This window comes from Canis lupus, chromosome 2 (assembly GCF_011100685.1).
Source record: "Canis lupus familiaris isolate Mischka breed German Shepherd chromosome 2, alternate assembly UU_Cfam_GSD_1.0, whole genome shotgun sequence".
NCBI lineage: Eukaryota > Metazoa > Chordata > Mammalia > Carnivora > Canidae > Canis > Canis lupus.
In genome coordinates, this window is record NC_049223.1 from 65,947,569 (window position 1) to 65,969,406 (window position 21,838).

The window sequence follows — 21,838 nt, forward strand, 5'->3', positions numbered from 1 at the left end:
GATGAGGGAGAAGGGAAGGAATTACTAGTTGGGAGTTAGGAGACCTCAGGGTGTGTCTAAGCTGTCCTGAGGTGGGATCTCTGTTTGGGGGGCAGGGTGGCCCAGGGTCCTCAAAGCCATCTTCCAAGGCAAACAATCTGATTAGCCTATGATTCTGGGATGGGTCGGGAATGCAGAGAAGGTAAGAATGAACCTGAGCTGCCAGCCAGCAAGGAAGTGCGGATCTCAGTCCTATAATTGCAAGGGAGTGAATTCCACCAGCAACCTGAATGAGCAAGGAAGTGGATTTTCATCTAGAACCTCCAGAAAGGTATGTAGTCTGCCAACATCTTGATTTTGATCCTGTGAGATCCTACCTGACCTATAGGACCTCAAGACAATAAATTTGTATTGTTTTCGGCCACTAAGTTTGTGGTGTTTCAGCAGCAGGAGAGAAATGATGCACTGCCTGTAATGGGCTTTGGCCCCTCCTCTGGCCACGTCCCTCAGGCATGAGGCACCTAAGGAGCCATGGAGAGGTGCCCACCTGGAGCCCTCTTCTGGACCACACTTAACCTAGCTGGACCTTGGGATACCTGGTCAACAGCCCTGGGACTAGCCCTAAGGCTTTGTGCACCTCCTCTCCCTTTGTGCCCTCCAGCAGGTGGACAGAAGTTCAGGAGAACACCAGCTCAGTCATGTGTCTGGGAGCAGGCTGAGGTCAGAGCCAGGATACTGGGCTACAGTGTCCACATAGGCAGGTGTGAGGCCCCTTGATGTGAGGCAGAGTGGGGCAAGGGACAGGTCGGGGGAGAAAGAGGTCAGGAGGAGTGCTAAAGGTCGAGCTGGCTCTCTCTATGCTGCTGTGTTCTGGTGTGGGAGTCTGGGAAGTCTGCAGATTTTAGGTTCAGACCTGGTATTCCAGGTCTTTATGAGGGCATATTTTCCACATAGGATAGTAGAACATATTTTCATTAATAGTCTGTTAGCTTGTTTGTACTTCTAAATACTTAGACATATGTTTGGGATCTCCATCTGTGCTTTCTGTCTGGCCCCTACAACGATGGGGGCAAGCCTATTGTTTACTCCCTACCTATGGTCGCATTCTGCCCCCTCATCCCTAGGAATCTCCCCAGCACCTTGTTTTATTTTCTCCAGAATACCCAATGCTGCCTGCAATTATTTATGTGCTTGCTTGTATCATCAGTGCCTTTCCCCCATTAAAATGTAAACTCCAGAGAACAGGTCTGTCTTGCTCAGTGCTGTTTAGCCAGCTCCCAGATGAAGTAGGTGCTTAATATTTGTTGCATGAGCAGATGGGCAAATGCAGTGAGGAGGAAGAGCCTAGCAGCTGGACAGATGTGTTTCACTTTGCATAGGGAATTTGGAAACGTGGGTCTTTGTGTAAGCTCTGCCACCAAGCCTTCCCCAACTCTGGAGAACTGGAATAGGAGACCCTGAGGCTTCTATGGGTTTTATATTTCTTGGATATTCTAGGAAAGGGGGAAACCCTAGTGGTTCCTGGCCAAGAGGCTCCTATTGCTAACTTTATTAATTATCTATGAGTGTCTATCAAGTTACCCCAAACTTAGCAGCTTAGAACAACACACATAGATTATTAAACAGTTTTTGTAGGTCAGGAATCTGGGAGTGGCTTAGCTGGGTGGCTCTGATTCAGGTTCTCTTGTGAGGTTGGAGTCAAGCTGTGGGCTGGGCTGCTGTCACCTGACGGCTCACTCACAAAGCTGTTGGCTGGACGTGTCAGTTCCTTGCTGGCTGTTGGTAACAGGTCTTGATTACTCACCATGTAGACTTCTCCAGAGGGTCACTTGAGTGTTCTCATGACAAAGTGACTGGACCCCCTAGAGCAAATGATCCAAAAGAGAGACCAAGAAGGAAAACAAGTGTCTTTTTTTTTTTTTTAAGATTTATTTGAGAGAGAGAATGGGGGCAGGGCAGAGGGAGAGGGAGAGAGAATGTCAAGCAAACTCCATGTTGACTGTGGACTCAAAATGGAGCTTGATCTCATGACCCTGAGATTGGGACCTGAGCCAAAACCAAGAGTCGGACACTTAACTGACCATGCCCCCCAGGCACCCTCAAATGCCTCCCCACCCCCACCCCCGTGTGTTGAAAGTGACACACTATGGATTTTGTCTTATTTATTAGAAATGAGTCACCAAGTCCAAACCACATAGAAGGGCTGGAGAATTAAGCACCACTTTTTGAAAGAAGGCATAATTGAGATATGTTTTCAAACCATCACACTGAAAAGTTTCTCTTCCTTGCAAAGGCTAAGTGACTCTTTTTCCTGTCACTTCTTGTCTTGCGTCTTTGAGTCATTCACCCATTTTCTCTCTACATTGCTTCTCTTATTTTCTGGCCACAGAAGTACACAGATCTGCAGCACCCTTCTTTTTTTTTTAAGATTTTATTTATTTATTCATGAAAGACACACAGAGAGGCAGAAGCACAGGCATAGGGAGAAGCAGCCTCCCTGCAAGGAACCCGATGTGGGACTCAATCCCAAATCCCAGGATCATGCCCTGAGCCAAAGGCAGATGCTCAACCACTGGGGCCACCGAGGTGTCCCTCTGTAGCACCCTTCGAAGTCCCTTTCTTCTCTTTCTTTCTTTCTTTCTTTCTTTCTTTCTTTCTTTCTTTCTTTCTTTCTTTCTTTCTTCTTTCTTTCTCTTATGTATTTACTTGGCAGAGAAAGAGGGAGAGAGAGAGAGAGAGAGAGAGAGAGAGAGAGAGAGAAAGCCAGAGGAGCTGCAAAGGAGAGGGAGAAGCAGGCTCCCTCCACTGAGCAGGGAGCCCAACATGAGGCTCGATTCTAGGACCCTGGGATCATGACCTGAGCTGAAGGCAGACACTTAACTGACTGAGCCACCCAGGGGCCCTCTTAGAAGTCCCTTTCACTCCTTGCTGCTATCCCTGGGTTCTGTGATCTCTACAAGGGGCCCTCCTCCCCTGCTCTCTTGATCTAACTCCTCTGGCTGGCTCCTCTCCCACCTTCCACAGACATTCCTTGATGCTTTTTTGTTTCTCTATATCCTCTTGCCCCTGAACATCTCATTGGCTCCTATGATTTTAACTACCCCCTCTAGGAAGATGATACCCCAAAGCATACTACTCTCTCAAGTTCTATTCCCAGATATCCTTCTTTCTGCTGCATTTCTTGATCTGGTTACCTCACAGGCCACTCAGCTTGCCCTGTCTACATTTAGCTCCCCTTCCTACCATCTGCCCATCCTCCCCCAATCTCCGACTATCAAAACCTGGGGCACTCTGACTCTTCCTCTCTTTCACCTCACATGTCCAGTTGGACACTAAGCTCTTTGGATTTTATCCTCACTACTGCATTACTAACTGCCTATGAGAGCCTACGGACTGATGTGTCTGCAGGGTATCCAGTCCAGTCCTTCCTCCTCAGTATGTCCACCATGCTAGTATATCAGGGGTTCTGAGTATGTTACCCTCCCTACTCAGAAACTTTTAAGGGCTCCTCTTGGGTACAGACAGAAGAACGAACTCTTCAACTTAGCTTTGCTATCTCATGGTTGATGTGAGGTTGTGGGCTTTGATGTTTAACCTGCAATAGGCTTGAAATGCCAAGACCTGAGATGAAATCTTAACATATGTCGATACTGCTGTGACTCTGAGCAAGTTCCTCCACCTCTATGAGCCTATGTTTTCTTCTATTCTAAAGGGAAACAGCATTGTTTCCAATCAAGTGTCTTGAGGATTAAATGAAATAATGTATATAGAGCACTCATCCAGTTCACCTTAAAGTATGAGCCACATTATAGCTGTTATCAGTATCTTCCCATATAAAGGTGTTTAGCGAAAAGCACCTGCCTCAAAGGAGGTGCGCAGGAAATCAGTACTTTCCTAAGGTGTTACTTGAGTGTGTACCACTGGTATGACTTTTATTTTAAAATGATTTTTCCAGGGGATCCCTGGGTGGCTCAGCAGTTGAGTACCTGCCTTTGGCTCAGGGTGTGATCCTGGAGTCCTGGGATCGAGTCCCACATCTGGCTCCCTGCATGGAGCCTACTTCTCCCTCTGCCTGTGTCTCTGCTATTCTCTCCCTCTGTGTCTCTCATGAATAAATAAATAAAATCTTTTAAAAAATTATTTGTTCCAGTTGTTTTTCATTTAGAACAAGTGACAGGACTTCCAAATGTATATGTTAATGCATTTGCTCCATATCTGAGGTTGGCAAACTTTTTCTTTTTTTAAAAAAATTATTTATTTATTCATGAGACACACACACAGAGAGAGAGAGAGAGAGAGAGAGAGAGGCAGAGAGGCAGAGACATAGGCAGAGGGAGAAGCAGGCCCCATGCAGTCTCCCGATGTGGGACTCGATTCCAGGACTCCAGGATCACATCCTGAGCCAAAGTCAGGTGCTCAACTGCTGAGCCACTGAGGCATCTCGGCAAACTTTTTCTATAAAGGGTAGGAGAGTAAATATTTTAGACTAGACAGGTCATGTATGGTCTGTGTCACAACTCTTCAACTCTGCTGTTATAGCACAAAGCATAGACCATGAGTGAATAAATGGGTATGGTTGTGTCTGAAAAACACTTTATCAACGGGCACTAAAATTTGGATTTCATATAGTTTTCACATGTCATATAATATTCTTCTTTTGATTTTTCCCCCCAACCATTTAAAAATCTAAAAACTATTATTAGCTTGTGGGTTATGCAAAAACAGATGGTTGGGTAGATTTGGTCTGTGGGGCCATTTGGTGATCCCTGATACAGCGTGTTCATTAAATTTACATAGGGGCCCCCGGCTAGCTCAGTTGGTAGAGCATGCAACTCTTGACCTCTTGGGGTTGGGAGTCTGAGCTCCACGTTGGGTGTAGATATCACTTAAAAATAAAATCTTAAAAGAATTTACATAACAGTGAATTGACTTCAGAATGATGTGAAGTAAAGAATATGGATGATATGTGGATCTGCAGAATATTCTGACAGTGGTACGAGAATAAGTTGGGGCAACACATCAATAGATGTTTATTGCCCATAAAGCTGAACAATCTGATTCAACCTGGCTGTCCAGCTATACTTCTTTGAGGGCCCAGCAAAACTGAGCTTCTCTTTCCCCACATACACCCTGCACATTTCCCAGTCCCTTGGTCTGGAATGCCTCCTCTGAGTTATTTTTACTGACAATACTTCTGACACCAGATGTGTGAGACTTTTCCACACCAACAATCAGTTCCACTCTCCAGACACTGACTGGATGTCCTACGATTCAATTCAATTCTGACACTAACAACCTGGAGCTGGCATCAGATTCCATAGGTTTAAGGGCTCGATCCCACAAGAATGCCCTCAATTCAGATACCAGTTGCAAGGAATGACTTGGCTGCAAAGTAGGGGGTTCCACAACTCCTCCTTTCGGGTACAATAACCTGCTCCAATGGCTTACAAAACTCAGGAAAGTGTTTATTATAAAGAATATTATAAAGGATACAGAAGAACAGCCACATAGAGAGGTGCATAAGATGAGGAATGGAAGGGTCTAGAACACAGGAGCTTCCGTCAGGGGCAAAGACCAAATATATATATTTTTATGTCATGATATCACACCTTCCCATTATGCTCACTAAAAATCACACCCTCTAAGGGCCACGTTAAATACCACCTCTGTCAAAAACCTGCCAGCAATTCCTCCCTGCCCCCACAAATGCCATTCTCTCTTCATGCCCTTGTCTCTCAGCAATAGCTTGTTGGCACCTCCATTATCGTATGATAGTTATTTGGCTATTTATCTTACTCAAAATCCCAGTTCTTGATGCCTGGGACCCTATCTAGCTAGGATCCCACAGTGCTTGGAAACACAGCAGGTACTCAGAAAGCATTTCTTGAATTTCGTTTCCTTGAATTGAAAATAGGCTTTGGCATTATTCTGGCCCCCGCATAACTGACATAATGGAGTGGAAGAGATTAGCTAGTCCGAGATGTAGCAGATAGAGCGGGCCTGGTGGGAGGCTGAGGAGGCCAAAGGCCTGTGGGGCCCGGGGCTGGCAGAGAGTCTGGTTTGGTCTGCAAGGTGGCATGGCTAGTCTATATTCGTGAGACCCTTGGCAGGAAGCGGGTCTGAACAGAGTGAAAAGTAGGGCTTTCTAGAGCTTCCCACACATCTGAGAGACTAAGCAAAGAGCACAGTGAAATTCAGCTGCTGGTTCCCTCTGGGCCTCAAGAGAGGTCTGAGAAGGGCTCACGATACACATCGTGCCCCAGTTCCATGGAGTGAATCAGGCTCTGAGGCAATTGGCAACCGGCCTTAATCACGAGCCACATCTCGCAGGTTCGGTACAGACGAGCTTTGTCATTTCTCTGAGGGAATCACTGCCATTTCTCTTCCAGGCTCAGAGCAGCTCCCCCTGCCCCATCTAGCCCTGATGAGATGGCAATTTAAACCGCTCCGATTAGCAGGTTTCATTAGGTAAGAAGGACCGATTAAGCAACAGTGGCCCAAATAACCTTAGTGGTACAGACACTTTTTCAAAGCCAGCGGAAGTCTTGCCAAATTAAAGGATGTCAGGATGAGATACTATGAATATCAGTTTCCTTCTCTTTGGCAGTGGAGAGGATTAATTAAATGCTTGTGAAGTGCTTTGAAAGTTTAAGCTGTTAAGAATTATTGTTCTGTGTAATAGGGAAAAAATAGAATTCTTGGCTCATTAAAGCTGTAATGTTGTAAGCCTGGGTGCTCGTCTCCGGGTATCTTTGAGAGCTACATTTTTATTAAGAGAAAGAGAGAACAAGAAAGAGGAGAAATGCGTCTATGAATACACATCGACACGTGCTGCAAAGTCAGCTGGGTTTATCAGTGTTTCTGTTGATTAAGAGATGAACTGCAAGAAGCTGTTTCTTACTGACTACCAAAGAGACAGGAAGAATCAATTGTTCAAATGTGTAGGGGTAAGTCTCACTAAAATAGTAGCAGACAGGCATTTGCTTTCTCTCGAGGGACAAAAAGGCTGTGAGATTCTGTGCATGTCAACACACAGTTCAGTGAGCTTTGATGGCCTCTTCCACCTTAACATAACTAAACCAGGCAGACATCCTTCTGCCTTCTCTTGGTTGGCAGATTTATCCAGGGATGTTTTTTGCTTTGTTTCCAGATGTTCTGTGATATTCGAAAGGGAGCCATCCTCAGTGGGCTCTCACTTCTCTTTCCATCTTTACTGACTGAGGGCTTACAATTCCTTTTGTGTCTGTTCCAGCTTCCTGGTGCTCCTGTAGCAAATTACTGTAGTCAATGGCTTCAAACAACACAGGCGGCTCTTACAGTTCTGGAGGTCAGGAAGTCTAGAGTCAGTCTCATGGGCTAACCCCAAGGTGTTGGCAGGGCTGGTTCCTTCTGGAAGGCTCCAGGGGAGAATCTGTTTCTCTGCCTTTTCAACTCTCGGGAGGCCGCCTGCATTTCCTGGCTCAGGGCTCTTTCCCAGCACCACCCTGATCTCTGCTTCTGTCCTCACATGTCCTTCTCTCTGACTTTCCTGCTTGCCTCTTTGCTGTTTAAAGACCCTTATGATTATATTGGATCGACTGGGACAGTCCAGGATAATTTTGTCTCAAGATCCTTAACTCAATCCCATTTGCAGAGTCCTTTTTGCCCTGTAAAGGGACATAGTCACAATTCTGAAGATTAGCTTGTGGGTGTTTGGGGGGCCATTATTCTGTCTGCCACTGTGCCCATCCCCCAACTGCTTTCTGTTTCTTTCCATCTACCCCAGTCAGGCCCTGTCCTAAATGCTTCCCATGGATTCACTCATTTAATCTTCACTACTACCTGGAACAAAGAGATCTCTAGTTATAGATGAGTGAGCTAAGGCAAACCGGTTTGATTACTTGCCTGGGGTCTCTAACTTAGCACCATCTAGAACTCACAGACTTTGTCCTTCAAGACTTTTTATCATCTTTACTGCTTTTAATTATAAAACAACACAATACAGGTGAATAAAGGGGACGCCTGAGTGTCTCAGTCGTTTGAGCATCTGATTCTTGATTTCAGCTTAGGTCATGACCTCAGGGTGCTGAGACAGAACCCCTCTATCGGGCTCTGCACTCACTCAGCGCAGACTCTGCTTATCCCTCTCCTTTCTCCTCTGCTCCTCCTCCAGCTTGCACGTGCATGTGTTCTCAAGTCAGTCAGCACGCTAACTGAAAGTCAGTCCCCCTCTCCTCCACCCATCTTCATCCGGATTCCCCACCCCTCCTAATGGGCCTTCTGCAACTTTAGCACTTTAGTGCTCCTAGTAGTCACTACTATACTCTACATGTTATACACATGCCTTAATTTTTTATTTTTTATTATTTTATTATTATTTTTTAAAGATTTTATTTATTTATTCATGATAGACATAGAGGGTGGGTGGCAGAGGCACAGGCAGAGGGAGAAGCAGGCTCCATGCAGGGAGCCCGACGTGGGACTCGATCCCGGGACTCCAGGATCGTGCCCTGGGCCAAAGGCAGGCGTTAAACTGCTGAGCCACCCAGGGATCCCCAATTTTTTTAACTAACATAGTTGTCGATAGTTTTCCAGGTAATATATACTTTTATTAATTCTAAAATTCTAAAATAAAAATCCTGAATTTAAAAAGAATTCATGCGTAAACCCCTATAGATCAGCTAACTTTGTTGAAACACGCAGACACAGAAAAAAAGAGCAAAGGCTTTGGAGCGCTGACGACCTGGATGTCAACTTTCACTCCACCGCTTATTGGAGTGTGCCCTTGGGAAAATGATTTATCCTGTCTTGAGTTTCAGTTTCCTCAGCCCGAAAATGTACCCTTCTTACATACTCTTAGTTGTAGATGAAGTAACCTGTAAATTTAAGCATGTTAAGAGTTCAATAGATGCTAGTTCTTCCAAGAAAAAAGGAGAAGATATCTTCTGACCATGAGTGAAAACATGGACAAGAAAAATGGGAAATATATTCCATCAGCAGCCAGAGTTTTTAAGGACATAGTCCTTGTCTCATATTTCTTCATTTGCTTAACAGAAATTTTGAGGGCTCTGTCTGTACTAGGCACCGTGCTATCCCTTGATGGGCACACAGTGGTGAATTTTCATGCCCTTGCCTTCCGAAGTCGTAGTGTACTTCTTAGCACATAACAGGAGCTCAACATACAATTTTTAAAAGGGCTAAACCCTGATGGCTATAAAGAAATGTCCATGTGTGTATTGAGGGTGGAGGAGAAGGAGTGAGGGCAGGGATTGGAGCCAAAGTGCCAGGACTATACTAATATGCTAATTGCATTTCAGCGATTTAAGGCTGACACTTGGAAAGTGATTGTTGTTAAGATCACCTAGTCCCACAGACCGGCATACAAGCCGACATGATTTATTTAGCCTTTTGCAAAATTTGGTGTCTAACATGTAGTCTTTTTCCTGAAGAAATATATTAAATTCAAGGAGAAAACAGTTGTGGGTTAATGTATTTTTGGATCATTTCGGCTCTTTGGAACTATCCACAGTTAGTCCCAGTCATCTTTTTGGATATTCATGGTGTGTCTCCAATTTCTTCTCTACCATATTTGGCGGAATTTGTTTTGGATGCTGTGTAATACATTCACTAACCCCAGACAGTGAATGACTGGCAACAGGTGTGTCTGATAAAGAAAACATTGTTTCTGCTCTGCTTCAGGCATGTCTGACATGTTGGGGACCTGCTTTCCTTTGCAAAGCTGATAGGAATCTATTTAGGAGGGAGGAGTGCCTCCCAGTTTCAGGCCAAGAAAGGTTTTCGGTTTGGCTAGCAGCAGAGCTAAGCTGAGAAGGAAATGCTAATATCTTCTGAGCTGTCCACCTAAGCTGAATGATAAATGGGTATTGATGGTCTAACATAAGAGTGGTTAGCAGTAGTTTCTTATTACCTGGAAACAAACAGCCCAACAGTGATCCAGGAGTGATGGGTTTGGTCTTGTGAACTGGTCCATTGTAAAACAACTGTATTGATGTTAGACACTTGAAAACATCTTTACTATCTTAACTAGTTTTGCCAACTTTGACGATGTTATCTGAGATTGTGTATATTCCATGCAAAGGACAATTTGATATTACTATTTAGAGGACAGCCTGTATTCCTTGAATGACACTAACACATTCATCAAATGAGTCAGTGAACTAGTAGAGGCTTGATGGAAGAGAAATTTGAAATATAGGCCTTCCAAAAATTCAGGGATTGCAAGACCTATTCAGAAATCTAATTAGAGCAGCAGCAGGACAAGGATTAAACAAAGGCAGGATTTGTGCTTTGGGAAAAGGGCGCTGGTGATTGTGGGGATGGAAGCCTAATGCTAAGTGAGGCTAAGGCTTTGAGCTTTTGGGAGCATTTGGAAAGTTACTATATAGCATTGTACTGTATTGGAGGGACAGTATGGAGTATATCTGATCTGTATAGGAGGGACAGTATGGATTATATCTGATATACATAGCTGTATATGGCTATATATGTTATATATGTAATATATATATAATTTGAATATATACAATTTGAATTCATGTTTCTTCTTCTCTTTCTCTCTTTTTTTCTTTCTTTCTTTCTAGAGGGAGAGAGTGGAGGGGCAGAGGGAGAGTGAGAATATTAAGCAGGCTCCACTCATAGCATGGAGCCCACTGATGTGGGGCTTGATCCCACAACCCTGAGATCATGACGAGTTGAAATCAAGAGTCAGACGCTTAACCGACCGAGCCACCCAGGCGCCCTTGAATTCGTGTTTCTTAAATCAAGTACACTGGTATGCCCAAAGATCTGGCTAACCACGTGTGTCTGAGTGCTTTTAATTCATGGAACAGTTTAAAAATAGTCATGTAAGAGAATGTGGGGTGAGGAGGAATGCATGTGTATGTGTGTATTTTTAGAGAATTCCCATGTGAAGGAAATAATGACATCTAATTTAGAAGGTGGCTCAATTCTTAAAGATCATGGACCAGTGCAGTAAGTCAAAACATTTTCTATTTATCCTACCTGCTCCTGCTTCATCCCTTGGATAGAATCTCACCAGGCATCATGAAAAGACTGATTGTCAATGAGAAGATGCCAATGAGTTGGTATCTGACCCATATTAAATATCAAGTTACTATGAATTCATGTAAGATCCCAAAATATAGGGGATCCCTGAGTGGCTCAGCGGTTTAGCGCCTGCCTTTGGCCCAGGGCACAGTCTGGGGGCCTGGGATCGAGTCCCACGTCAGGCTCCTGGCATGAGGCCTGCTTCTCCCTCCTCCTGTGTCTCTGCCTCTCTCTCTCTCTCTCTATGTCTATCATAAATAAATCTTTAAAAAAAAATCCCAAAATATAGATGTGTCATTGGTGTCTGCTTGTCTGCTTTATTCATAAGCAGGAGAGAGGACAGTCAAGTTGCTCGCTTTCACCAGAGCAGCACTAGGGGTCAGCTACAAGACTAGCACTTTATGTCCCCGTGTAGTAGATAGAACTGTCATTTGATGTGATTTGAGGGGAATAGGAAGGTTCCCTACCCTCAAATATTTGCCCTGTATGGCCTGAAAATATTTAGTTAGCACCCATCCCGAAATACCATCACGCAGAGCGCTACTGGGGTCAGCTTTACAGTTTACAAGACGCTTTTCTACAGATTAACTGTCCTGGAAGTAGAGCTGTCTTTCTATTCAGAAACGGGTGCCTAATTACTTCACAACTGGGCTATTTTCCTTCCAATGTTTAACATTTATAGTCATGATATGCATGCCCCACCGATCCTCCATTCATACCTCCAATAGGAATGCACTAAATCAGATTGAGCCCTTCCTAAATCTAGTTAAGATTCGTGGAGATGAAATTAATCAAACGAGATTAGTTTTACATAATCAGGAAGCAGGAGAAGGAAGAAGTAATTTTGACTCTTCTAGCTGAGAGCAGGCACCAACCAAGCCAAGGAAAGCAAGTGTGAGAATTCCAGGGGCAGAAGTTGCCTCTGAGTAGCTGACGTAAAAGATCCAACACTTTGAGATTGTGTGTAGTATCTCCAGGGAACACTTTGTCCCAGGAACCTCTGCAGCTTAAAAGAATCCACCAGCTAATAAAGTGAATTCCCTCCTGTCAGCAGTGGGCCAGGTGAAACTCTGTTATTTTCAGATGGACAAAATGCTGTTGGATAAGAGAAGGGACAGGGACATGAGGGGGGCCAACATTTGATTCTGGCAAAGCAGGGTGTTTGGAACTTTGTCATATTGGCAAGTTTTCTTTAGTTAATGCCCATCGCATCATTTGTAGAGGCAAAGAAATTCTGGGGAGCAATACTCCAGTGCTGCTCTTCTCCCATAGGGCCAGAAAGTGACCACTTGGAGCCTGTACCCAGTATGAGGCTACATGACTATTCCCAATGCATCATACGTGAAAATGGAAAAGCTTCTTCCACACTGGAGTGAAACTGAGCTCTATTATCTTATAACTTCCCCAACCTCCAAAAAAAAAAAAAAAAAGAAAGAAAAAGACAGAAAAGTGAGAGGAAACTGCAGTTTAAATAATGTAATCAGGAATACTGTAAAATTATATTTTGTGTAAGTAGCATTGACGATTTATACATACATACCTGATATGAGACTATATAAACAGATAATGTAGACCGTAATTTATGGTCAATTCAAAGGAGTTTTACAGGTTATTTTGATTACACTTTTATTTTTCTTTATGGGTGGCGTTTAGAACCTAACTCTGGAAAGATGTGACACCTTGGCTCTTTGCTCTTCTTTGCGTCCTATCCTCCGTCAATCCAACTGGTTTCACTCCAGATCCAGCTGTCTGACACCTTCCTCAACATGCTCTTTGCCACCTTTTGGTTCAGGCCTTTGTTTCTTGCCTGGACAGAAGTGTTCTCCTTGGTCAGCTTTTGCTCATTTTGGCCCATTTCTTAGCCAAGCCCAACACCCTCATCACACTCAGTCTCGGGCATTTGCTCTTGTGATGGTGCCTTCAAGTATGTTACTGCGGCGTGGAAAGCCTTTCTGTCTTCCTCTGGGCAACTCTGACCCCTAAGCCAAGACTCAGTTCCATCTTTGTCCATCAGTGAATCGTTTTTTCACCTCACCAGTCTGAGAAGTATTGTCCATTAAATAATTTGGATCTCTTCGCCCACAAAGCCCATCTCCGTCGGTACCTCATCGGTTTCAGCATTGCCTGTGCCATATTCCTGTGCCTTGTGCCTTTTCAGTCCCTTCTCTGTTTCCCCAAGGTGGGGAAAAAAAAAAAAAACCCACAGTAGAGGTTGGTTTTCAGTTCCTGCATCTGGGCAGACTTCTTACCCTGCAGGGCTTTCCTCTGAAATGCTTTTTCTCTTGTTCAAGTCTTCCACTTACCCCATACATAACCTGGTTAATTCCTTCTAAGACTTCAGTTCTTTTGTTTGTTTTTTGTTTTTGTTTTGACTTCAGTTCTTACTGAGTCACATAGCCTATATTCTCTGTCTGGCCTGTTATAAACTTTCTTGGCATCAGGCACCCTTTTCTTCTGTAGCATTTTTCACAGTTGTCGCGATATATTTGTGAGATTGATTAATGTCTTTGTTCCCCATTGGATTGCATATATTCTGTGAATGCAGGACTAGTGTCTCTGTATTCTCAGCACCTAGCACTGTGCTTGGCATTGGTGAAATGAATGAAGAATAAATGAGTGTCTTCCTGACCAAGTAAGCTCCATTCATGTCCAAGTACAGTGCATGTCAACATATTAGAATCGCCACGTAAATATTTATTGTTGAAGAAATGAACGATGGAACACCAGTAACTGTACATAACTCACCCAGGTTCTTCCATCTCATTTTTGGGCCTTTGGGGGACCAGCATTAGTTGTGTATTACTAGTATAGTTTGCAGCTAAGAACACACGTGGTGTCTTACTTTCCCAACCTCAGGAAACACTGGATGTACTAACGGTTTCAGGGAAAGCAGCCACAATAAGCAAAGTTATCAGGTCGAGGAGCAGAGGTATCAACGCAGAACACTCCACCAATTTGCTGAGAAGCCAGAAAGTAGCAGCTTGCATCCGTACCTGACCTAACTGTGTGAATTCTGGCTTTGGAGCTCAGACTTTTGCGCTCTCGTGGAGTGCTAGCAATAGACTCTTACCATCCCAGGAGCCTTCCCATTGGTGAGGAGTTTGGAGATCGTGGAGAGCCCACTTCCTGGATGGTTTCTAGGAGCTCGTACATTTTTACGGAGGCTCCTGCTCGGAAATGCAGCTCGTAAACGGCTCAGACAGCGGCGTTTGCTCAGATCTAGACATGGTGCCTGTCCAAGACTGTGAACGACACCTATTTTTCTGTTTAAATGGAAACGCGGGGCCGCACGAGAGGGACTTCTTCCAGGTGAGTAAGCAAGGACACAGGGGAAGAGGCGTGCCCCGCAAGCTCCCCACTGCCGCCCCGGCTGAAGGCAGCTGAAGGCAGCTGAAGGCAGCCGTGGGCACCGTCCCGCGTCGGCCGAGGGCGGCCTGAGACCGAAGGGAGGGGCTCGGACCCCGCCTCCGGCCGCGGGGAGGCAAGGGCAGCCTGCAGCGGCCGTCACCGGGCGGCGGAGCGGTGCCGCGGCGACCCGCGCGGAGGAGCCGGAGCCCCGCACCGCGCCGCCCGCGAAGCCCCCGAAGCCCGCGATGCCCCCGACGCCCGCGCGGGCCGCCGCCGCCGCCTCCGCCTCCTCCGCCTCCTCCGCCGCCGCCGGCCGAGCGCCCCTGCGCCTCCGCGCCTCTGCGCCTGCGCGCCCGCGAAGCCCCGCCCCCTCCGGGCGGCCGGCGCGCGGGGCCGCGCCTCCTCATGGCGGCCGCCGCAGTGTGTGGTATTTAGCGGGGGCGCGCGGCGGGCTCGAGGACGCGCGAAACGACGGCGGCGGCGGCGGCGGCGGCCAGGGGGGAGCCGGGGCGGCCGTTGCGGGGCGCGCTCTCGAGCGGCGGCGGCGGCGGCGGCGGCGGCGGCCCAGCGTGTCCCGTAGGTGCCGGCCCGGGGAGGAGGCGGTGGCGCTGCCCGGGGTTGGCGGCGGCGACGGAGCGCCTTTGAGCCGGGACCCGGGTCCGAGGCGCGCTCTCCGCCTACAGGTAAGCGGGGCCCGGCCTGGAGGGAGGAGCCGGCCGCGAGGGGCGCTCCGGGAGGAGGACGCCCAGGCCGGTAATGGCGGCGGGCGGGCAGGACGGCGGGGCCCGCTCGCGCCGCTGGGGCGGGGGCGGGCGGGGGCGGGCGGGGGCGCGGGCAGCCCCCGGCGCCGGGCGCCTTTGTCTCGGGCCGAGCCGGGCCGCCCGGCCGAGCGCCGCCCCCCGCCCCTCCCCGCCCCTCCCCTGCTCGGCCCAGCCCGCCGCCGCGAGCCGGCGCGCCCCCGCCCCCCGCCCCCGCCCCCCGCGCCCCGCGCCCCGGGCCCTGCGGCGGGGGTCGGCCCCTCTCGGCCCTGCCCGGCCCTGCCCGGCCCGGCCCCCGCGCGCTCGGGAGGCGGGCCCGGCCGGGGGAGGCGCCCCGCGCGCCCCGCGCCCCGGCGCCGGCCTTTGTTGTGCAGGGTCCCGGGGTGTGCGGCCAACATGGCGGAGGTCAGCTGAGTGCGGGCAGCGGCCGGCCCTGCGCTGCGGCCCCTCCCCGCGCCGCCCGGGCCCGGGCCCCCGCCCGCCCCCGCCCCGCCCCCGCGCGCCCCCGCCCGCCCGCGACCCCGGGGGCGCTGCGTGGCGGCTCCCGCTCGCTGCCGGATCCCTCATTGTGCGGTGGGAAGAATGCAGCCTCCTCCCTTGTTTATGTCGTTAGAGAGCAGATCGCGTGAAACCACTTGCCAGGGCAGCCCCGGCTTTCCACTGCAAACCTTGGCTTTCCTGGGCTTCATTGGACGGGGAGTTGGGGGCCCCCTTTCTCGAGTCTCCGAGACGATAACTTAGGAATGCGGGGGACCCGGGCCCCAGCATTGCGGCGTGGGTCTCTCGTTGCCCGTTCCTGGGAGGGATTCAGGATTGGTTTGCTCTGACATCCAGAGAAGTCCCGGTTTGTGTGTTGGGAAAAATCAGGTTGTGTCGCCGATTTGTCAAAGTCACAGAAGCCATGAGCCTGGATATAGGGCAGCGACCGGGCTGCCTGTTCCTAGCGGTTGAACATTTACCATTTCCAGATAAGCGGCTGTCAAGGGTAAATTGTTAACTCTTTTCAGCAGCAGTTGGATGTTGGGAGCATTGGACTCTGCTTGCTTTGGTTTCATCCTGCCCCACCGGTTTGTGACCTTGGGCAAGAGGCTTAACCTCTCTGTGCTCCGTTTTCCTTATCTGCAAAATGGGTGTAAGGACAGTACCTACCTACCTTGTGGGATTGTCTGGAGAACTGATGAGAGGATAATAGGCGAAGGTTCGGAGCAGTGGCAAGGCCCGTGGGACGTGCTTATTAATAAATGTTTGCTGCTACGGCTATTATTATTTAGTAACTAATCTTAGGAGTTCATCTCGGCATGATGGGTATGTTGGAAGTGCCCAGACCGGAATATGTGAAATCACATTGTACATCGTTAGTGCTTGGATTTTTTTTTTACTGCATTTTGTTAGTTGTGCAAAATGAAAACGAGGTAGAGATGATAAATGGGCAGGTGCTTTGAGATCATGGCATTTGGAAAGTTACTGTAGTGAGGGATTTGGATAGGTCCTGTGTGGCCCCGAATTTTAAAAATCAAAGTGATTAAGTTTCCTTTGAGCGCTTTTACGTTTATCAGTTAGATTCCAAGGACTTGACTTTAACTAACCTGGAAAGGTGGAACCGTGAATCCCTTTTGAGTGTTAGATGTCTGTAGATAACGACCACCCCTTTTAGACGTAAGGGAAGAGCAAAGTGTACTGTGATAAATGTAATGGTCTGGTAATTTTATCAGGGAGGTAATTGGCTCAAATTGTGGAAGAGAAGATATTGGTTAGCTGTTGGGAGAACTTTGTGACAAGTGGATTTTGACTTAAAGTGGATTATACAAATTGTAGTTTCTCATTCTGGAAATTACAGAAACTTGTGATCTGGAATGGTTAGTTGCAGCCCTAAAGTTTGCTTTGCGAAAATTTTTCTGTAGATAAAGAATTGGTTCAAATGCCCCCTGTTGGCATCTTTCCAGCATAATTTAGTAAAATTTATTAATATTTTAAACTGAAGTGCAGTACAATTAATAGATATGGAACTTTTCAGGATAAGTATTCCACAGACTGCACACTCAGAAATTTAATTCACTTTAGCTTAATGTCTGTTCCCTCTGAACTTTAGGAAGTTCTTATAAAATGATGTTGAGGAATATTCTTTAACGTCTGTAATCGAAAGAATATTGTAATTAGGCTAAAACTAATTGGAGTTATAAAGGAAATATCTAGCTATGACAGCAGTGACATGGTGATGGTGAACACTAGGACTTTGTTTTCAGTATATACGGTGTTTTGAAAACAAGTCTTACGTAATGAGAGTGACAGTAAGTTTGGTAACGCTGCAAAGTGACCCTTTAAGTCATATTTTAAAGCTCTTGATTTATCCAGTTTCCAAAGATTGCAGATTTTTCTTTATTTGCTTAAAAAGGGATGTCACAGACTTTTGGTCGTAATTGTGGAATTGCCATACACACCGTGTTAATGTTTAAATTCTGAATATTTTTGGTGTGTACCTTCCTACCTTGTTTTGTTCCAAGCAAAACAAAACCAATATATGAAAACATCAGACTTCTCATCCCATCCTGCCTCTGCCTCCCTTTTCCTTCGAGAAATAACTGGGGATAAATTCTCCTCTTTATAGTCGTAAAATCCTTAATCATTACTTTTAAATAGCAGTTTTTCTCAAGCACTTTAGACTATTTGGTTTTCCATGGCTATAATTATTAGAGTATCTGAAGCATAAGGGCAAGAATTGTTTTGTGTTCCTATATCCTCTGTGCCTAACAATACATATTTATTCCCTGGTAATACTACTATGTACAGTGCTGATAACACTTTAGACCTATGTATTCTCTTATCTGCAGGTAAAAATTTTTTTTGATGAATTTATTTTTTAGAGCAGTTTTGGGTTCAGTAGCAAAATGGAACAGAAGGTAAAGAGATTTTCCATACTCACCCTGCCCCCAGTCCTACATAGCTCCTGCACTGTCAGTAGTTCTCTACCAGAGTAATACATTTGTTACAGTTGCTGTACCTGCACTGACACATCATTCTCACCCAAAGCCCATGGTTTACATCATGGTTCAGTCTTGGTGTTCTGTGTTGGGAGTTGTGACAAATGCATAATGAACGACATGTATCCACCATTATTAGAGTGTACAGAAGAACAGTTGCATTGTCCTGCAAGTCCTCTGTGCTCCACCTATTCCTTCCTCCCTTCGCCAAACATTTGGCAAGCACTGATGCTCTTACCGTCTTCATAGTTCTGTCTGTTCCAGAATGTCATATAATTGGAATCCTACAGCAGGTAGCCTCTTCAGATTGGCTTCTTTCACTTGGTAATATGCATTGAAGATTCTTCTGTGTCTTTTCATGACTTGATCGCCCAGTTCTTTTTAGCACTGGATAATAATCACCGTCTGGTTGTGCCAGTTTATTTATCCACTCACCTGCCAGAGGACAGCATCTTGGTTGCTTCCAAATTTTGGCTTCCAAATTATGAATGAAGCTGCTAAAAACGCCCGTGTGTAGGTTTTTGTGTGGACGTGTTTTCAGCTCCTTTGAGTAAATACCGAGCAGCATGATTACCAGATCTTAGGGGTAAGAGTATGTATGGTTTTGTAAGAAACTGTCACAACTGCCTTTTATAGTGACTATATCATTTTGCGTTCCCACCAGTAGTGGAATGAGAGTTCCTGTTGCTCCGCATGCCCACCAGCATTTGGTGGTGTCAGGGTTCTGGATTCTGGCCATTCTAAAAAGATGTGTAGTGGTATTTTCTTGTTGTTTCAGTTTGCATTTCCCTGGTGACAGATGATGTGGACACCTTTTCACATGCTCATTTGCCATCTGTATTTCTTTGGCTAGGTTAAGGCTTAAGTTGGGTCGTTGTTAGTTTTATTGTTGAGTTTCAAGAGTTCTTTGTATATTTTGGATAACAGTCCTTTATCTTTTGCAGATAATTTCTCCTGGTCTGTGGTTTGTCTTCTCATTCTCTCGACAGTGTCTTTTTCCTTCAGGTCATTTTCCACTTTTATGTACCAAGGTACTTAAGATTTGCATGTCGAAAACAAAAACCTTTATTGTTTTCAACTGTCCAAGGCTTTTACCCTCTATTTTCAGTCGGTCATCAGGTCCTGATTTTGTTGCCATGTGGTTGTCTCAAATCTGGTATTGCTTCTCTCTCACTCATTTTCACATTTACGTTCAAATCTTCTACCTTCTAAGTGGTCTGTCTGCTTTTGGTGTCTTTCTCCTACCTTCAGTTCTTCTGTAGTTGAAGGGAGCTTTCTAATGTAGGCAACATATAAGAACTTCAGTATAAAGTCCAAAGTTCCTTGATATGGGTAGTAAGTATACAACCTTTTCTGAACGTGCTCTTCTTACTTCCATGCCATTTTTGATTATGTACTTGCAAGTGCCTATATGCACCATATTTTCTCTCTTCCAGCTAAGCTCTGTAATCTCAGCCTAGACATCATTTAGCTGATACACTCTTCCTGGACTTCCCATCTTGAATTGGTGTCATTTCTCTGTGTTCCTAAGCACTCTTTGCTTGACCCCATTCTAACAGGTATCCTCCTGAACTGTAATTTTTCTCTAGTACTTAGCTTTCCCAGTAGACTGCAATCTCTGCGAGGACTTTGTCTTAACCACCCTTGTTGGTCTAGAGTTTAGCATTGTTTCTGGCATGCAGTTTGTTCTCACTAAATGTTTATTGAATTTGACAGGCTAATACCTTCACACTGTCCTTAGAATGTACTTTTTTTTTTTTTTTTTAGAATGTACTTTTCTAACCTTATCTTCTAACATTTCCTCTTGCCCTACCTAGTCAAGCTGGATTCTCTGTTTCTTGAATACTCTCTGTACTTTAAATCTGCCTTTGCTCATGATTCTACTTAAATCCCTCATACGTCTACCTTTGCTACTTGGGTAGATTGAACTCTCCAAGGCCTTAATTTTCATTAGCATGTGAGGAGCTGTTAGGCTTTTTGCTGTGGCCTGCCCCATTCCCCATATTCTAATGCTAGAGTGGCAGTATAGTTGAGGGGTCAAGGGGACAGGGCTCTGAAGAATCAGACCTGGACGTGTCTCTTGTGTCTACCACTTACTCGTGTTTGTGACTCTAAGCTCTACGAGAGCAGGGACATTACATACTTTTGTACCTTAAAAGGATATTGCCTATCCATAGAAATTGTTTAAGTAACTAAAAAAATGAGTTATTAAGTTACTTATTTTCTCTAAATATTACCATTTACATTCTCGTGAGGGAAATAAACAATTACATATTGTGATATGTACAGATTTTCCTCCGCTTACTATGGGGTTATGCCCTGATAAGCTCTTTGTAAATTGAAACTATCATAATTTGAAAACACATTTAATACAGCTAATCTCCTGAACATCATAGCTTAGCTTAACCTATCCTACCTTAAACATGCCAAGGACACTTATGTTAGCCTTCAGTTGGGCAAAATCATCTAACACAAAGCCTATTTTATAATGAAGTATTGAATATTTCATGTGGTTTATTGAATACTGTACTGAAAATGAAAAACTGTGGTTATAAGTGTACTAGTTGCTTACCCTCCCAATTGCCTGGCTGACTGGGAAGTTGTGGCTTGCTGTTGCTGCTCAGCATCATGAGAGAGTATCATACTGCACATTGATAGCCTGGGAAAAATCAAAATTCAAAATTCAAAGGACAGCATATTGCTTTTGCACCATCATAAAGGAAAAATTCATAAGGGGAACCATCTACTATAAAGGAGTTGAAAGTGCTGAAGTAACGAATACGGGGGTGGGAGGGAGAACCTGCTGTCAGAAGTGGGGACTTTTAAGCTGTGATAAAAGGAGGAAAGGGAGAACCTTTCAGAGTGAGGGAGAAGCAGAGGTAAAGGCCCTGGGGCTGGAATGAGCTTGTACTTACTGTTCTAGAAGTTGAGGGAAGAGAGTGTTACTGAAACAAATGGATGATAGGGAGAGATAGCCTGGAATCAAATCCTGCTGAGTCAAAGTAAGGAATGTAAATTTTATTTTAAGGATACTGAGAAGCCATCAGAAGGTTTTGATTAAAGGAGTAGCATAATTCACTTTTAACTTTTAAGATAGCTTAGCTGTTGTTTGGAGAACCGATTGGTCAGAAGGCCGTTTCTTTGATTAGGCAATAGTTGATTATGACCTAGATTAAGGTGGTGGCAGTGAAGATGAAAAGTGGATGGATTTGAGATATATTTTGAAGACAGAATTAACAGGACTTGTTGGTGGATTTGATGTGAGAAGAGGGGGAAGGAAGGAAATAGGTGGTTTCTGTCTTGAGCAGCTGTGTGGAATATGGTGATGTTTAACCAAGTAGGGCAGCCTAAAGGGGTGGGATAGGGGAGAAGGATAGTTATAAAATTTAAAGTTCTGATTTGTTGGATTTGAGGTATCTATGAGACATCCAGAAAGAGCCAGCGAGGTAGAAGGGAAGTCAGGGGATGTGGTCTCACAGAAGCTGGATGGGAGATACTAGAGCATGTTTGGGTGTTAGAGCCATGGTCTGGTAGTAAAAGAGGCAGGGATTGATGTTAGAGAGAGAAAGGATAATAGAAGGGGTGTGATGCCTGAGCAGGTGAGAGGGCAGCCCGGAATCCTGGTCACTTCTTCATTCTGAAGGGAGGGGTGGGGGGGGGGGAGGTGGTATATCAGCATTTGATGGCTTCTGTGGTATTTTCTAAAGGAAACATGGGTGAAGCCACCAG

At 45.8% G+C, this 21,838-nt stretch overlaps 1 protein-coding gene and 1 long non-coding RNA gene across 13 annotated transcripts in view; one reads left to right on the forward strand and one right to left on the reverse strand.

The window, feature by feature from the left end:
• The window catches only part of SIAH1 (siah E3 ubiquitin protein ligase 1), a 78,409-nt gene that overhangs the window by 33,260 nt on the left and 23,311 nt on the right, over window positions 1–21,838 (forward strand). The window contains exon 1 of one of the 11 annotated variants that reach the window (XM_038531118.1): window positions 13,983–14,334. The exons of 8 other annotated variants lie outside the window; for them this stretch is intronic. The gene's annotated coding sequence lies outside the window, so the exon portion shown is untranslated. Of the gene's footprint in view, window positions 1–13,982; window positions 14,335–14,866; window positions 15,057–16,091; window positions 16,117–21,838 lie in introns of those variants that run through there. 2 more of the 11 variants (XM_038531117.1, XM_038531119.1) reach the window with 2 other exon arrangements.
• Window positions 1,580–21,709, reverse strand: LOC111092940. Of its 2 annotated transcripts, none has more exons than XR_005355834.1 (3): window positions 21,025–21,709; window positions 20,682–20,768; window positions 1,580–1,841 (listed from the first exon to the last, which is right to left on the reverse strand). It is a non-coding gene; the product is annotated as an uncharacterized LOC111092940 (long non-coding RNA). The 2 variants fall into 2 exon arrangements; XR_005355835.1 differs by lacking the exon at window positions 1,580–1,841 and adding an exon at window positions 17,080–17,261.